Genomic DNA, 17,732 nt, shown 5'->3' with positions numbered 1-17,732 from the left:
CATCTATACTGACCTCCATCAGGTTGCAAATTAAAAATAATTTTTATCTGCATCTAGCTCTGAAAAAATATTTGGCCTTCTAGCAGTGTGTGGGACTTTCTCTATTAGTCCATCTATACTGACCTCCATCAGGTTGCAAATTAAAAATAATTTTTATCTGCATCTACCTCTGAAAAAATATTTGGGCTTCTAGCTGTGTGTGGGACTTGTTCTATTAATCCATCTATACAGACCTCCATCAGGTTGCAAACTGAATATAATTTTTTTCTGCATCTAGCTCTGAAAAAATATTTGGCCTTCTAGCAGTGTGTGGGACTTGTTCTATTAGTCCACCTATACTGACCTCCATCAGGTTGCAAATTCAAAATAATTTTTTGTCTGCATCTAGCTCTGAAAAAATATTTGGCCTTCTAGCAGTGTGTGGGACTTTCTCTATTAGTCCATCTATACTGACCTCCATCAGGTTGCAAACTGAATATATTTTTTTTCTGCATCTACATCTGAAAAAATATTGGGCTTGTAGCTGTGCGTGGGACTTGTTCTATTAATCCATCTATACAGACCTCCATCAGGTTGCAAACTGAATAAAATTTTTTTCTGCATCTACCTCTGAAAAAATATTTGGGCTTCTAGCTGTGTGTGGGACTTGTTCTATTAGTCCATCTATACTGACCTCCATCAGGTTGCAAATTGAATATAATTTTTTTCTGCATCTAACCCAGCCAATAGTTTTGGCCTAATACCACAGTTTGGCCACTCAGCTCTGCTCGGTTCCCATCCATTGTTTTTTTGTGCAAACAACTCCAGAGTTGTGAATTAGTTAACCACCAAAATGAGTGGAAAAAGGCCTGCTGCTGGTGGAAAGGGGAATAGGCGTGTTGGGAAGGGGAAAAAAGGTTGTGTCCGTGGGGTAGGTGTTAAAGCAACAGTAACATCTGCAGAAGAAAGACCATCTTCCAGCCAAACTAAAATGTCTACTTCTTTTAGCGGACAATGTGATAAGATCCCTTTCTTACGGCCACGCCAATCGCTACAAATTCCAGATGAGGCACAAAAACAGCAGGTGCTTCAACGGATATCAAGTGCTCCTTTAAGTGGGCTCTCCTCCACATCAACTTCAACATCACAAATACTCCAGTCCTCAAAGGTGTCACCCCAATCGCACTTGCTTCCTCACAGCTCCCAAATCTCCAGCTGCCCGTCTGAGTATGAGGTAGAACCGATGGTTGAGTCTACAGAGCTGTTTACTCATACTATAGCCTGGGAATCAGAGGTCGACTCCAGCGCTTCTGTGAATCCAGACGAGGAAATGATCTGCACTGATGCCCAGAATCTTTATGAGTCAGATCCAGGACCAGACGCAGAAGGTTCTGACCATAATGTAGACCCTCATTCCCAAACTGTAACTACTGTTGGTGGAGACAATGAGGAAGATGATGGTAAGACTCAAATACCTGATTGGAGCGACAACTTTAGTTTTTTGTCAGGGCAGGAACAGGTTGGCTCTGAGGACGACGGGTGTGATAACGCACAGGGTGATGATGATGAGGTTGGAGATCCCACTTACTGTCAACCCACAGTCAGCCAAGAGATGAGGTCAGCAGAGGAGGTGGAGGAAGATGCTAGTGACGACGAGGTCAGGTTGCGCCTTCCTGGACAGAGACGTAGTACTGGAAGCACGTCAACAACTGCATCCTCAAACACAACTCTGCCTCTCACCACAAGTCGTGGTGGCTCTTCAGGTCGCATGGGTGCTAAGCCTTGCATAGCCTGGGCATTTTTTCAGATCGATAAAGATGACCCAACTCGTGTTATCTGTAACATTTGTCAGCAAAAGCTAAGTAGAGGCCAAAAAATACATAGTTTGAGTACTTCATGCATGAACCGGCACATGGACATGAAGCATAAGTTGCAGTGGGAAGCTCAGTGTGCTACAATGCGGCCTAGCCGGCCGGGCCAACCACCGTCTGCCATATCTTGTGCATCCGCGGCCTCTTCATCCTCTGTGACTGGGGGGACAGCAGTCACACCTGTTTTGGGGCGCAGACCTGCCACCTCTTTACCCGCAACAGCCAGCGTGATTGGCAGGTCATCATTTTCTTTGGAGGTGGTAACTAGTGTTGAGCCACCCCCGTAGTGTTCGAGTTCGGTTCGGTTCGTTGAACACCCGTGTGTTCGCCGAACTGTTCGTCGAACTGTTCGTCGAACACCTTCGAACACCATTAAAACCAATGGCAGGCAAACAAAAACACATAGAAACACATAGAAAACACCTTCAAAGGTGTCCAAAAGCTGACAAACTGCTCAGAAGACACAACTAACACATGGAAAAGTGACAAGTACATATAGTCATGCGAAAAGAAAAGAGGTGGAGGAGTAAAAGGAGGGGGAGACACAGATATAGGCATGTCATGCCCTTCTAAAATCCAAAAAGTGAGAAGCCGAGACGGCCAGTCCGCTCCTGCCCGTGCCACCTCCGTGTCGCCGGGTTTGTGCCAGAGCCGCGGTGAACCCTGACGGCCAGCCCCCCTCTCCCAATACTGGTGCCTGTCCGCTGGTGGGTCGAGAGAGCCCCCCTGTGGTGGAGGCAGCTCTAAGCTTTTTAATTTAAATTGTCCCTCTAATTTGAATGAATACACTTTAAATCCATTTACAAGGATCTATTGGAGGGCAAGTCTCATGCCAGCAGCCGCGTAATTCCAGCTCCAGTAGCGTCCACTAAAGCTGCTGCAGTTAAAAAGCTTTTATAAGGATCGAGCTCGGCTGTCCACCGCAAGGCATCCTAGTGCCAGTCCCAGCCCCTATGCCTTGGGGTGCCTCCTGATGCTCTTCACTAAGTATCCCGTGGTCCCGAAGCATTTCCTTTGAAAAAATTAAGTGTCCAAACTACAGGTGGTGTAGCTTGCTTAACAGCCGGGATAATCCGCTGACTAGCAGACACTGCTACTAGGCACAAAGTATTTCCTGGGCTAGATGCAGTTAAAAATTTGTAAGTAGATACTCTCGTTGGATGCTGAGAAAGCATTCCATAGAGTCTCCTGGCACGCCATATATGATTCTCTTAAAAAGCTTGGGGTAGGGGTCTAGGGGACCCTTTTATAGCCAAAATCACGGCCCTGTATCACAATACGTCACCTAGGCTGAAGATAAATGGAACTGTAGCACCGAGGGCTCGGTTGCTACAGACGTATTGCACCTCACCCAGAGGTGTGATATCTCACTCTCAGATAAGGATGGAGTGTGGATCAGGACCCGACACCTGCATGCATTACACCACATTGCCGCGGGGCAGGGCGACCAATATGCCCCTGAGATGGGCACGACAGTCCCTGTCCCTGGCTGGAGTGGGGGGAGGGAACACTGAGGAAGGGGAACCCTGCAGTGCAGGAGCAGGGAGGAAGCAGTTCCTGGGTGCATTGAGAAGGGAGTATAAAAGGTGGGCACCATCTTAGTTCAGTGCAGAGAAGTCTGAGCAGAAGTGGCAGGGAGCAGGGGCTCTGCATGAGCTCTGCTCCGGAGGCGGGCCTAGTAACAGAGGCCCAGGCCTGCAAGAGGGAGAAGGAAGGAAGAGGAGCGGAGAAGGCTCCAGGAACGAGGAATGAAGGGATCCCAGGGGTGCGGACGGGCGAGTCGCCACCGCACGCCCGAATCCACCTGCGTGGAGGGGTCAGGCCAAAGGGGGAGACCGGTCCCCGAACTAGTGGAGGCAGGAAACGACCCTCAGCTAGAAACCGGAGGCCCTGACATTTTATGTGGCGCAGCCCCTTGCTCCACCCGCTAGGAAGGCACCACATAGGGTCAGGGAAACTGGCGCCAAGTTTACCAAGAGGAGGCCCGAGGCAGCCGGACAGAAGTGTTGGTAAGAAAGGCCAGACAAAGGACACACAAAGGGGGTCCTGTGAAGCGCTCCAAAGTTATCTGGGAGTTGTCTGAGCCCCTCACCTGGTGAGCACAGTACGACGTGGGCAGCCGTTACCTGCAGACGTGGTCTGGATAATAAGAACTGTGAGTAAAGGCCCTGAACTGCATCACTGACTCCGTGTCGTTACTGCTGCTGCCCTGCACCATCACCCCCATTCTCCGCATACACTGCCCTGAGGCTATACTCCTCCCGTGGGGAGTTATGCTACGCTCTGCTGCACCCACAACACCAGCCTTAGCGGTCTGCCCTGTAGCGGCGGTTCACTCTGACCGCAATCCACGGGTGGCGTAGTCGGACATTTAAACATCAAAACCACATAAATAGTTCCGCCACTGGTTTGACCGCCCTGAGCCACGGAACCGGATCGCCGCCACGAAGACTACAACCACCAGCATCCACCAAAAAGGGTCCGGCTCCGGGTGTCCCAAGGCCCAGGGGGTGCGTCAGAACATTTTCATCACCTTTCACAATCACCAATGGGACAAGGCAGGGATGTCCTCTGTCCCCTCTCTTATACATCCTAGTGACGGAGCACCTGCTCTCATCAATTCGCCATAACCCCAATATTAGGTGGATTGAGGTGGGAGGCACCGAGTACAAGTGCTCTCTATTTGCTGATGATGTCCTAGTATATATCACTCAATCACCTATATCCATCCCTGCTGTTATGGCTGAAATAGATCACTTTGTTACATGGTAAAATTTTAAAATCAATGCAGCGAAGTCTGAGGCCCTCGATGTCTCCCTCCCTAAATCCATATAGGATTCCATCCAGTCCAACTTTCCCTTTGCCTGGCCCTCACAGGGTATCAAATACTTAGGAATTCCTATTCATAGAGACCTCTCCCATCTATGTTATCTTAATTTTGGGCCCTTTATTGAACAATTCCATACAGACCACGGTTGGCAAGTTGGAACTGTGAGATTCACTACGTGCACCACTGGTATTTTGTGGAAAAGCACATGTAAGATTCTGCAACAGTCTCTGCTGATACTCCTGCATGCGTGCATCCCTTTCTATGGCAGGAATAATTTCTGCAAATTTACTTTTGTACCGGGGATCTAACAGTGTGGCAACCCAGTAGTCAGGATTATTTCTAATTCTCACAATTCGAGGGTCATGTTGCAGGTAGTGCAGCAAGAAGGCACTCATGTGTGTTGCGCATCCAGGAGCACCAAGTCCCTGTTGTGTTGGTGGCGAGGTAACAATCATGCTTCCTTCCTCTGTCCTCTCCCCCCAACCTCGCACAACAGAAATGTGATCAAGGTCTCCCTCATCTGATGAGTCTTCCATCAGTTCGTCCTCCACTTCTTCCTGGGCTCCTGCACCTTCCTCACTAGATTGGCTGCTACCATGCGCCCTGGTAAAATCATCTCCCCCACCCTCACATGCCTGCCGCCCTGGTGCTGCCGACCGTCTGGACCTTGCAGATGTTAGCCCTTCCGCATACAACTCCTCCTCCTCTACTTCCTCCACCTCCTCTTGTGCCACCACCTGACTCCGAATTCTGTTTAACATGTGCTCCAGCATGTAAATCACCGGAATAGTCATGCTGATAATGGCATCGTCAGCACTAAACATCTTCGTCGCCATTTCAAAACTGTGCAGAAGGGTGCATAGGTCCCTGATCTGAGACCACTCCTCCAGCGTGATTTGCCCCACCTCTGAATCTCGTTGGCCCAGGCTATACGTCAGAACGTATTGCACCAGGGCTTGTCGGTGCTGCCACAGTCGCTGCAACATGTGCAGAGTTGAATTCCACCGGGTAGGCACATCGCATTTTAGCCGGTGAAGTGGCAGGCCCAACGACTTCTGTAGAGATGTAAGTCGCTGAGCTGCGGGATGCGAACGGCGGAAGTGAGCACACAGCGACCGTGCCCTCTGCAGAAGGCCATCTAGTCTGGGATAGTGGGCTAAAAATTGCTGGACAACCAGGTTCAACACGTGAGCCATACAAGGCACGTGTGTGACATTGCCCCGGCGAAGGGCCGCACCCAGGTTTGCAGCATTGTCGCACACGGCCTTCCCTGGTTTCAGGTCCAGTGGAGACAACCATTCATGAAATTGGTTCTCCAGAGCTGACCACAACTCCTCAGCTGTGTGACTCACATTTCCCAGACATTTCAATGTAAAAACCGCCTGATGACGTTGAGCCCTACTGCCAGCATAGTAAGGAGGTGTGCAGGATCCCTTCTGCGCAGTTAGAAAGCTTGTGGCATGACCAGACAGGCTTTGGGTGCAGGTGGAAGACCGAGAGGAGGTTGAGGAGGCAGAAGCAGTGGAGGAAAAATGACATAAAGAGGATTGACGCACAACTCGTGGGGACGGCAAGACTTGGACAGCAGCCCCTTGTCCTGCTGTCACCATAGTTACCCAGTGCCCAGTCAGCGACATGTAACGCCCCTGTCCATGCCTACTCGTCCAAGTGTCTGTGGTGAAATGCACCCTGTCACACACAGAGTTTCTCAAAGAAGCGGTGATGTTGTGTGCGACATGCTGGTGGAGCGCAGGCACACCTTTCTTTGAGAAGTAGTGCCGACTGGGCATCTGGTACTGGGGCACTGCGACGGACATAAGGTCTCGAAAATCCTCTGTGTCCACCAGGCGGAAAGGCAGCATTTCTGTAGCCAAGAGCTTGCAGATGGTGAAATTCAACCTCTTAGCTTTCTCATGGCTAGGAGGAAATGGTCTTTTACTTGTCCACATCTGAGGGACCGAGGGCTGGCTATTGTGCTTAGACGGGGTTGATAAGGGTGTCCCCGGCAAACTGCCGGTCTGTGAGGAAGATGCAGGCGGACATGTTAGGTTGCCTTGATCCAAAGGTGGTGCTATCGATGTCGGACAGCGCTCAAGACCAGCTGGTGTTACCACCTCCAAAGAAAATGATGACCTGCCAATTACGCTGGCTGTTGCGGGTAAAGAGGTGGCAGGTCTGCGCCCCAAAACAGGTGTGACTGCTGTCCCCCCAGTCACAGAGGATGAAGAGGCCGCGGATGCACAAGATATGGCAGACGGTGGTTGGCCCGGCCGGCTAGACCGCATTGTAGCACACTGAGCTTCCCACTGCAACTTATGCTTCATGTCCATGTGCCGGTTCATGCATGAAGTACTCAAACTATGTATTTTTTGGCCTCTACTTAGCTTTTGCTGACAAATGTTACAGATAACACGAGTTGGGTCATCTTTATCGATCTGAAAAAATGCCCAGGCTATGCAAGGCTTAGCACCCATGCGACCTGAAGAGCCACCACGACTTGTGGTGAGAGGCAGAGTTGTGTTTGAGGATGCAGTTGTTGACGTGCTTCCAGTACTACGTCTCTGTCCAGGAAGGCGCAACCTGACCTCGTCGTCACTAGCATCTTCCTCCACCTCCTCTGCTGACCTCATCTCTTGGCTGACTGTGGGTTGACAGTAAGTGGGATCTCCGACCTCATCATCATCACCCTGTGCGTTATCACACCCGTCGTCCTCAGAGCCAACCTGTTCCTGCCCTGACAAAAAACTAAAGTTGTCGCTCCAATCAGGTATTTGAGTCTTATCATCGTCTTCCTCATTGTCTCCACCAACAGGAGTTACAGTTTGGGAATGAGGGTCTACATTATGGTCAGAACCTTCTGCGTCTGGTCCTGGATCCGACTCATAAAGATTCTGGGCATCAGTGCAGATCATTTCCTCGTCTGGATTCACAGAAGCGCTGGAGTCGACCTCTGATTCCCAGGCTATAGTATGAGTAAACAGCTCTGCAGACTCAACCATCTGTTCTACCTCATACTCAGACGGGCAGCTGGAGATTTGGGAGCTGTGAGGAAGCAAGTGCGATTTGGGTGACACCTTTGAGGACTGGAGTATTTGTGATGTTGAAGTTGATGTGGAGGAGAGCCCACTTAAAGGAGCACTTGATATCCGTTGAAGCACCTGCTGTTTTTGTGCCTCATCTGGAATTTGTAGCGATTGGCGTGGCCGTAAGAAAGGGATCTTATCACATTGTCCGCTAAAAGAAGTAGACATTTTAGTTTGGCTGGAAGATGGTCTTTCTTCTGCACCTACCCCACGGACACAACCTTTTTTCCCCTTCCCAACACGCCTATTCCCCTTTCCACCAGCAGCAGGCCTTTTTCCACTCATTTTGGTGGTTAACTAATTCACAACTCTGGAGTTGTTTGCACAAAAAAACAATGGATGGTAACCGAGCAGAGCTGAGTGGCCAAACTGTGGTATTAGGCCAAAACTATTGGCTGGGTTAGATGCAGAAAAAAATTATTTTTAATTTGCAACCTGATGGAGGTCAGTATAGATGGACTAATAGACCAAGTCCCACACACCGCTAGAAGCCCAAATATTTTTTCAGAGGTAGATGCAGAAATTTTTTTTATTCAATTTGCAACCTGATGGAGGTCAGTATAGATGGACTAATAGACCAAGTCCCACACACTGCTAGAAGCCCAAATATTTTTTCAGAGCTAGATGCAGAAAAAAATTATTTTTAATTTGCAACCTGATGGAGGTCAGTATAGATGGACTAATAGACCAAGTCCCACACACCGCTAGAAGCCCAAATATTTTTTCAGAGCTAGATGCAGAAAAAAATTATTTTTAATTTGCAACCTGATGGAGGTCAGTATAGATGGACTAATAGACCAAGTCCCACACACCGCTAGAAGCCCAAATATTTTTTCAGAGCTAGATGCAGAAAAAAATTATATTAAATTTGCAACCTGCTGGAGGTCAGTATAGAAGGACTAATAGAACAAGTCCCACACACTGCTAGAAGCCCAAATATTTTTTCAGAGCTAAATGAAGAAAAAAATTATTTTTAATTTGCAACCTGATGGAGGTCAGTATAGATGGACTAATAGACCAAGTCCCACACACTGCTAGAAGCCCAAATATTTTTTCAGAGCTAGATGGAGAAGAAAATTATTTTTAATTTGCAACCTGATGGAGGTCAGTATAGATGGACTAATAGACCAAGTCCCACACACCGCTAGAAGCCCAAATATTTTTTCAGAGCTAGATGCAGAAAAAAATTATTTTTAATTTGCAACCTGATGGAGGTCAGTATAGATGGACTAATAGACCAAGTCCCACACACCGCTAGAAGCCCAAATATTTTTTCAGAGCTAGATGCAGAAAAAAATTATTTTTAATTTGCAACCTGATGGAGGTCAGTATAGATGGACTAATAGACCAAGTCCCACACACCGCTAGAAGCCCAAATATTTTTTCAGAGCTAGATGCAGAAAAAAATTATATTCAATTTGCAACCTGCTGGAGGTCAGTATAGAAGGACTAATAGAACAAGTCCCACACACTGCTAGAAGCCCAAATATTTTTTCAGAGCTAAATGAAGAAAAAAATTATTTTTAATTTGCAACCTGATGGAGGTCAGTATAGATGGACTAATAGACCAAGTCCCACACACTGCTAGAAGCCCAAATATTTTTTCAGAGCTAGATGCAGAAAAAAATTATTTTTAATTTGCAACCTGATGGAGGTCAGTATAGATGGACTAATAGACCAAGTCCCACACACCGCTAGAAGCCCAAATATTTTTTCAGAGCTAGATGCAGAAATTTTTTTTATTCAATTTGCAACCTGATGGAGGTCAGTATAGATGGACTAATAGACCAAGTCCCACACACTGCTAGAAGCCCAAATATTTTTTCAGAGCTAGATTCAGAAAAAAATTATTTTTAATTTGCAACCTGATGGAGGTCAGTATAGATGGACTAATAGACCAAGTCCCACACACTGCTAGAAGCCCAAATATTTTTTCAGAGCTTGATGCAGAAAAAAATTATTTTTAATTTGCAACCTGATGGAGGTCAGTATAGATGGACTAATAGAACAAGTCCCACACGCTGCTAGAAGCCCAAATATTTTTTCAGAGATAAATGAAGAAAAAAATTATTTTTAATTTGCAACCTGATGGAGGTCAGTATAGATGGACTAATAGACCAAGTCCCACACACTGCTAGAAGCCCAAATATTTTTTCAGAGCTAGATGCAGAAAAAAATTATTTTTAATTTGCAACCTGATGGAGGTCAGTATAGATGGACTAATAGACCAAGTCCCACAAAGCCGAAAGAAGCCCAAATATTTTTTCAGAGCTAGATGCAGAAAAAAATTATATTCAATTTGCAACCTGCTGGAGGTCAGTATAGAAGGACTAATAGAACAAGTCCCACACACTGCTAGATGCTCAAATATTTTTTCAGAGCTAAATGAAGAAAAAAATTATTTTTAATTTGCAACCTGATGGAGGTCAGTATAGATGGACTAATAGACCAAGTCCCACACACTGCTAGAAGCCCAAATATTTTTTCAGAGCTAGATGCAGAAAAAAATTATATTCAGTTTGCAACCTGATGGAGGTCAGTATAGATGGACTAATAGAATGATGCTATGCCCAAAAGATTTTACTTCACTAGGTGCAGTAAAAAAATTGGTATTCTATACACAGGTGGTATATCTTGCAACACAGATAGGCTACTCCACTGACTAACACACTCTGCAATAGGCCAAAAAGGATTAGCTTTGCTAGATTCAGCCAAATGCTGTGAAAAAAACTTGCACAGCACTGGCACAGACCTGCCTGGCAAAAACTGATAGGAACTGATGTAACCTAGTCCTGAAAAGGACTCCAATTACAATTAGTCTTTACTCCCACAATCTATCTATTTAAGAGCACAGACCTGCCTGATAAAAGTCGTAGGAAATGCTGTAACCTAGTCCTTAAAAGGACTGCAATCACAACTATTCCCTACTCCCAAGCTATCTGTATATTTGTGCGAAAATTGGCTTGAAATTAACAAGGTATAGCGCACACAGCAACAGCGGTGCCGTCTAACACGCAGCTGCAGCAGTGAGAAAATGGTGGCGACGGGGAAAATGGCTTGGTCTTATAGGGCAAGGACATGTGACATACACTGCCAATCACACATGCCCTTGCTTGTGTGAAAAAAAGCACTTCGCTCCGTGTGTGCGCTGCTGATAGGCTGACAGATTGCACCTCCCCACTGCAAATGCGGGAAAGAGAAAAAAAAATGGAGATCTTCATTGTTCCTGCAGAGATCCATCCCCTGCCCCTCCCCCCACCCCGCTGTACACTCAAACTGCGTATTAACATTAATTTTCATCATTACTGAGAAAAAATCCAGTTATGATTTTGGTGCACGAACAGTTATCGAACATAACCTCGAACAGCCGAATTTTTCTCAAATTGTTCGTGTTCGCCGACCGGCTCGAACACCGCCCAAAACAGCTCGAATTTGAGATTGGCGAACAGTTCGAGTAGAACAACGCTCATCTCTAGTGGTAACACCAGCTGGTGTTGAGCGCTGTCCGACATCGATAGCACCACCTTTGGATCAAGGCAACCTAACATGTCCGCCTGCATCTTCCTCACAGACCGGCAGTTTGCCGGGGACACCCTTATCAACCCCGTCTAAGCACAATAGCCAGCCCTCGGTCCCTCAGATGTGGACAAGTAAAAGACCATTTCCTCCTAGCCATGAAAAAGCTAAGAGGTTGAATTTCACCATCTGCAAGCTCTTGGCTACAGAAATGCTGCCTTTCCGCCTGGTGGACACAGAGGATTTTCGAGACCTTATGTCCGTCGCAGTGCCCCAGTACCAGATGCCCAGTCGGCACTACTTCTCAAAGAAAGGTGTGCCTGCGCTCCACCAGCATGTCGCACACAACATCACCGCTTCTTTGAGAAACTCTGTGTGTGACAGGGTGCATTTCACCACAGACACTTGGACGAGTAGGCATGGACAGGGGCGTTACATGTCGCTGACTGGGCACTCGGTAACTATGGTGACAGCAGGACAAGGGGCTGCTGTCCAAGTCTTGCCGTCCCCACGAGTTGTGCGTCAATCCTCTTTATGTCAAAGTTCCTCCACTGCTTCTGCCTCCTCAACCTCCTCTCGGTCTTCCACCTGCACCCAAAGCCTGTCTGGTCATGCCACAAGCTTTCTAACTGCGCAGAAGGGATCCTGCACACCTCCTTACTATGCTGGCAGTAGGGCTCAACGTCATCAGGCAGTTTTTACATTGAAATGTCTGGGAAATGTGAGTGACACAGCTGAGGAGTTGTGGTCAGCTCTGGAGAACCAATTTCATGAATGGTTGTCTCCACTGAACCTGAAACCAGGGAAGGCCGTGTGCGACAATGCTGCAAACCTGGGTGCGGCCCTTCGCCGGGGCAATGTCACACACGTGCCTTGTATGGCTCACGTGTTGAACCTGGTTGTCCAGCAATTTTTAGCCCACTATCCCAGACTAGATGGCCTTCTGCAGAGGGCACGGTCGCTGTGTGCTCACTTCCGCCGTTCGCATCCCTCAGCTCAGCGACTTACATCTCTACAGAAGTCGTTGGGCCTGCCACTTCACCGGCTAAAATGCGATGTGCCTACCCGGTGGAATTCAACTCTGCACATGTTGCAGCGACTGTGGCAGCACCGACAAGCCCTAGTGCAATACGTTCTGACGTATAGCCTGGGCCAACGAGATCCAGAGGTGGGGCAAATCACGCTGGAGGAGTGGTCTCAGATCAGGGACCTATGCACCCTTCTGCACAGTTTTGAAATGGCGACGAAGATGTTTAGTGCTGACGATGCCATTATCAGCATGACTATTCCAGTGATTTACATGCTGGAGCACATGTTAAACAGAATTCGGAGTCAGGTGGTGGCACAAGAGGAGGTGGAGGAAGTAGAGGAGGAGGAGTTGTATGCGGAAGGGCTAACATCTGCAAGGTCCAGACGGTCGGCAGCACCAAGGCGGCAGGCATGTGAGGGTGGGGGAGATGGTTTTACCAGGGCGCATGGTAGCAGCCAAACTAGTGAGTAAGGTGCAGGAGCCCAGGAAGAAGTGGAGGACGAACTGATGGAAGACTCATCAGATGAGGGAGACCTTGATCACATTTCTGTTGTGCGAGGTTGGGGGGAGAGGACAGAGGAAGGAAGCATGATTGTTACCTCGCCACCAACACAACAGGGACTTGGTGCTCCTGGATGCGCAACACACATGAGTGCCTTCTTGCTGCACTACCTGCAACATGACCCTCGAATTGTGAGAATTAGAAATAATCCTGACTACTGGGTTGCCACACTGTTAGATCCCCGGTACAAAAGTAAATTTGCAGAAATTATTCCTGCCATAGAAAGGGATGCACGCATGCAGGAGTATCAGCAGAGACTGTTGCAGAATCTTACATGTGCTTTTCCACAAAATACCAGTGGTGCACGTAGTGAATCTCACAGTTCCAACTTGCCAACCGTGGGACCGTCAAGTGTTCAGCACTCAAACCGTAACAGAACCACAGTATCTGCTGGTAACATCAATTTTGCGGAATCATTTCACCACTTTTTTAGCCCATCCTTTGCAAGGCCACAGGAGACAAGAAGTCTGATACATAGTCAACGCCTAGAGACGATGGTACAGGAGTATCTCCAAGTAAACATTGAAGCCATGACTGTGTCATTGGACCCTTGCTCTTTTTGGGCTTCCAATCTGGATAAATGGCCGAAGCTAGCCACTTACGCCTTGGAGATCTTGTCATGCCCCGCAGCCAGCATTCTGTCTGAACGTGTGTTCAGCGCTGCTGGTGGTGTGCTGACAGATAAGCGCACGCGGCTCTCCACTGATAATGTAGACAGACTCACGTTCATAAAGATGAACAAATCATGGATCCGAAACGACTTTTCTACCCCTGTGTCATCCTGGGGAGAGTAAAAGCTTGATGATTGGTTAAAATCACCCTACCAACCGTTTTAAGCTTTCAAATTACTAATCATGTTTATCTGTATCTTGGCTGGAAAATAATTTGGGCTTTGTAGCAGTGTGCAGCACTGATTCTATTAGGCCATCTATAATAAGCTCCACCAGATTTAAAATTACTAATCATGTTTATCTGTATCTTGACTGGAAAATAATTTGGGCTTTGTAGCAGTGTGCAGCACTGATCCTATTAGGCCATCTATACTAAAGCTTCACCAGATTTAAAATTAATAATAATTTTTAGCTGCATCTAGCCCGGAAAATAATTTTGGGGCTCCGAGATGCGCAAGACACATAAGTGCCTTCTTGCTGCACTACCTGCAGCATGGCCCTCATATTGTCAGAATTCGAAGTAATCATGACTACTGGGTTGCCACACTCTTAGATCCCCCAAACTTTTCGATCAACCTTTTCATTTTAATAAAGACCAAAAAAATGGTCATTTTTGAAATTATAAGCATTAGCAGGTTGTTAGAAACTGAAATCAAACAGTTTTCAACTCAAAACTTTATTCTAGGTGATGTTACATTTTCACATAGGACCCCTTGTTCGAAAGGAGCTTCTGAACTCTCTCGTCCATTGAATTTGTCAGGTTTTGGATGGTTTCTGCTTCAATTGTTTTGCATGAGGACAGAATACCCTCCCAGAGCTGTTGCTTAGATGTGAACTGCCTCCCGCCATCATAGACACTCCAAAGGTTCTGAATGGGGTAGAGGTCAGGGGAGCATGGGGGTCACACCATAAGTTTGTCCCCTTTTATGCCCATATCAGCCAGAGATGCAGATGTTTTATGTGCAGCATGAGATGGTGCATTATCATGCAAAAAAAATGATCTTGCTGTGAAATACACGGTTCTTCTTCTTGAACCATGGCAGGAAGTGCTGTTTGAGAAAATCCACATACATTATGGAGTTCATCTTTAGCGCCTTCAGGGATCCTAAAGGGGCCGACAATCTCTTTCCCCATGATTCCAGCCCAAAACATTACTCCACCTCCTCCTTGTTGGCGCTGTAGCCGTGTTTGCGTGGGGTGTCCATCAACCAGCCATCCTCCACTCCATCCATCTGGACCATGGAGCGCTGCACGGCACTCATCCGTGAACAAAACAGTTTTGAAATCAGTCTTCATGTAATGTTTGGCCCACTGGAGCCGTTTCTGCTTGTGTGAAGTGGATAGAGGAGGTCGACAGGATGGCGTATGCACAGCTGCAAACCTCTGAAGGACCCTGCATCTTGTTGTTCGGGGGACGTTGGAGGCACCAGCAGCTTCAAAAACTTGTCTGCTGCTATGACAAGGCTTTTTTGCCGCTGCTCTTTCAACCTGACGTAATTGCCTGTAGGAAAGAGTCCTCAATTTGCCCTTATCAGCACGCACACGTGTGTACTGTGAATCAGCTACATACTTCTTGATTGCCAAGACACTTCATCCTGATCATCGCACAATGTTGATTGTAGTCATGCCTTGACCTAAACACTCCACAATTTGTTGCTTCTCAGCAGCCGACACATCCTTTTTCTTTCCCATTTTGGCAGAAAATGTAGGCTGCTTAATAATGTGAGACAGCCTTCTTAAGTAGTCTTGCCTTTCATTGGACACACCTGCCAAACTAATTAGCACAGGTGTCTGCAATTGCTTACAGTGATATAAAGAGCCCTGACACACATCACCATCAATGAGTTTAACTGACAAACAAACAAATTCTTCCCTTATCACTCCTAAACACTTTTTGCATAATAATTTGGAACACAGTGTACATGTGCTTTTCCACAAAACACCAGTGGTTCACGTATTGAATCTTACAGTTCTAACTTGCCAACCGTGGTCTGTATGGAGTTGTTCAATAAAGGGCCCAAAATTAAGATAACATAGATGGGAGAGGTCTCTATGAATAGGAATTCCTAAGTATTTGATACCCTGTGAGGGCCAGGCAAAGGGAAAGTTGGACTGGATGGAATCCTATATGGATTTGGGGAGGGAGACATCGAGGGCCTCAGACTTCGCTGCATTGATTTTAAAATTTGACCATGTAACAAATGTGATCTATTTCAGCCATAACAGCATGGATGGATATATGTGATTGAGTGATATATACTAGGACATCATCAGCAAATAGAGAGCACTTGTACTCGGTGCCTCCCACCTCAATCCACCTAATATTGGGGTTATGGCGAATTGATGAGAGCAGGTGCTCCGTCACTAGGATGTATAAGAGAGGGGACAGAGAACATCCCTGCCTTGTCCCATTGGTGATTGTGAAAGGTGATGAAAATGTTCTGACGCGCCCCCTGGGCCTTGGGACACCCGGAGCCGGACCCTTTTTGGTGGATGCTGGTGGTTGTAGTCTCCGTGGCGGCGACCCGGTTCCGTGGCTCAGGGCGGTCAAACCAGTGGCGGAACTATTTATGTGGTTTTGATGTTTAAATGTCCGACTACGCCACCCGTGGATTGCGGTCAGAGTGAACCGCCGCTCCAGGGCAGACCGCTGAGGCTGGTGTTGTGGGTGCAGCAGAGCGTAGCATAACTCCCCACGGGAGGAGTATAGCCTCAGGGCAGTGTATGCGGAGGATGGGGGTGATGGTGCAGGGCAGCAGCAGTAACGACACGGAGTCAGTAATGCAGTCCAGAGCCTTTACTCACAGTTCTTATTATCCAGACCACGTCTGCAGGTAACGGCTGCCCACGTCGTACTGTGCTCACCAGGTGAGGGGCTCAGACAACTCTCAGATAACTTTGGAGCGCTTCACAGGACCCCCTTTGTGTGTCCTTTGTCTGGCCTTTCTTACCAACCCTTCTGTCCGGCTGCCTCGGGCCTCCTCTTGGTAAACTTGGCGCCAGTTTCCCTGACCCTATGTGGTGCCTTCCTAGCGGGTGTAGCGAGGGGCTGCGCCACATAAAATGTCACAGCCTCCTGTTTCTAGCTGAGGGTCGTTTCCTGCCTCCACTAGTTTCGGGGACCGGTCTCCCCCTTTGGCCTGACCCCTCCACGCAGGTGGATTCGGGCGTGCGGTGGCGACTCGCCCGTCCGCACCCCTGGGATCCCTTCGTTCCTCGTTCCTGGAGCCTTCTCTGCTCCTCTTCCTTCCTTCTCCCTCTTCCAGGCCTGGGCCTCTGTTACTAGGCCCGCCTCCGGAGCAGAGCTCATGCAGAGCCCCTGCTCCCTGCCACTTCTGCTCAGACTTCTCTGCACTGAACTAAGATGGTGCCCACCTTTTATACTCCCTTCTCAATGCACCCAGGAACTGCTTCCTCCCTGCTCCTGCACTACAGGGTTCCCCTTCCTCAGTGTTCCCTCCCCCCACTCCAGCCAGGGACAGGGACTGTCGTGCCCATCTCAGGGGCACATTGGTCGCCCTGCCCCACGGCAATGTGGTGTAATGCATGCAGGTGTCGGGTCCTGATCCACACTACATCCTTACCTGAGAGTGAGATATCACACCTCTGGGTGAGGTGCAATACCTCTGTAGCAACCGAGCCCTCAGGGTGCTACAGTTCCATTTATCTTCAGCCTAGGTGACGTATTGCGATACAGGGCCGTGATTTTGGCTATAAAAGGGTCCCCTAGACCCCTACCCCAAGCTTTTTAAGAGAATCATATATGGCGTGCCAGGAGACTCTATGGAATGCTTTCTCAGCATCCAACGAGAGTATCTAATTACAAATTTTTAACTGCATCTAGCCCAGGAAATACTTTGTGCCTAGTAGCAGTGTCTGCTAGTCAGCGGATTATCCCGGCTGTTAAGCAAGCTACACCACCTGTAGTTTGGACACTTAATTTTTTCAAAGGAAATGCTTCGGGACCACGGGATACTCAGTGAAGAGCATCAGGAGGCACCCCAAGGCATAGGGGCTGGGACTGGCAGTAGGATGCCTTGCGGTGGACAGCCGAGCTCGATCCTTATAAAAGCTTTTTAACTGCAGCAGCTTTAGTGGACGCTACTGGAGCTGGAATTACGCGGCTGCTGGCATGAGACTTGCCCTCCAATAGATCCTTGTAAATGGATTTAAAGTGTATTCATTCAAAT

The sequence above is a fragment of the Phyllobates terribilis genome, unplaced genomic scaffold, assembly GCF_046119375.1.
Source record: "Phyllobates terribilis strain yellow unplaced genomic scaffold, ASM4611937v1 Scaffold_11__3_contigs__length_659146591, whole genome shotgun sequence".
NCBI lineage: Eukaryota > Metazoa > Chordata > Amphibia > Anura > Dendrobatidae > Phyllobates > Phyllobates terribilis.
Note: the sequence above shows the minus strand (reverse complement) of the source record.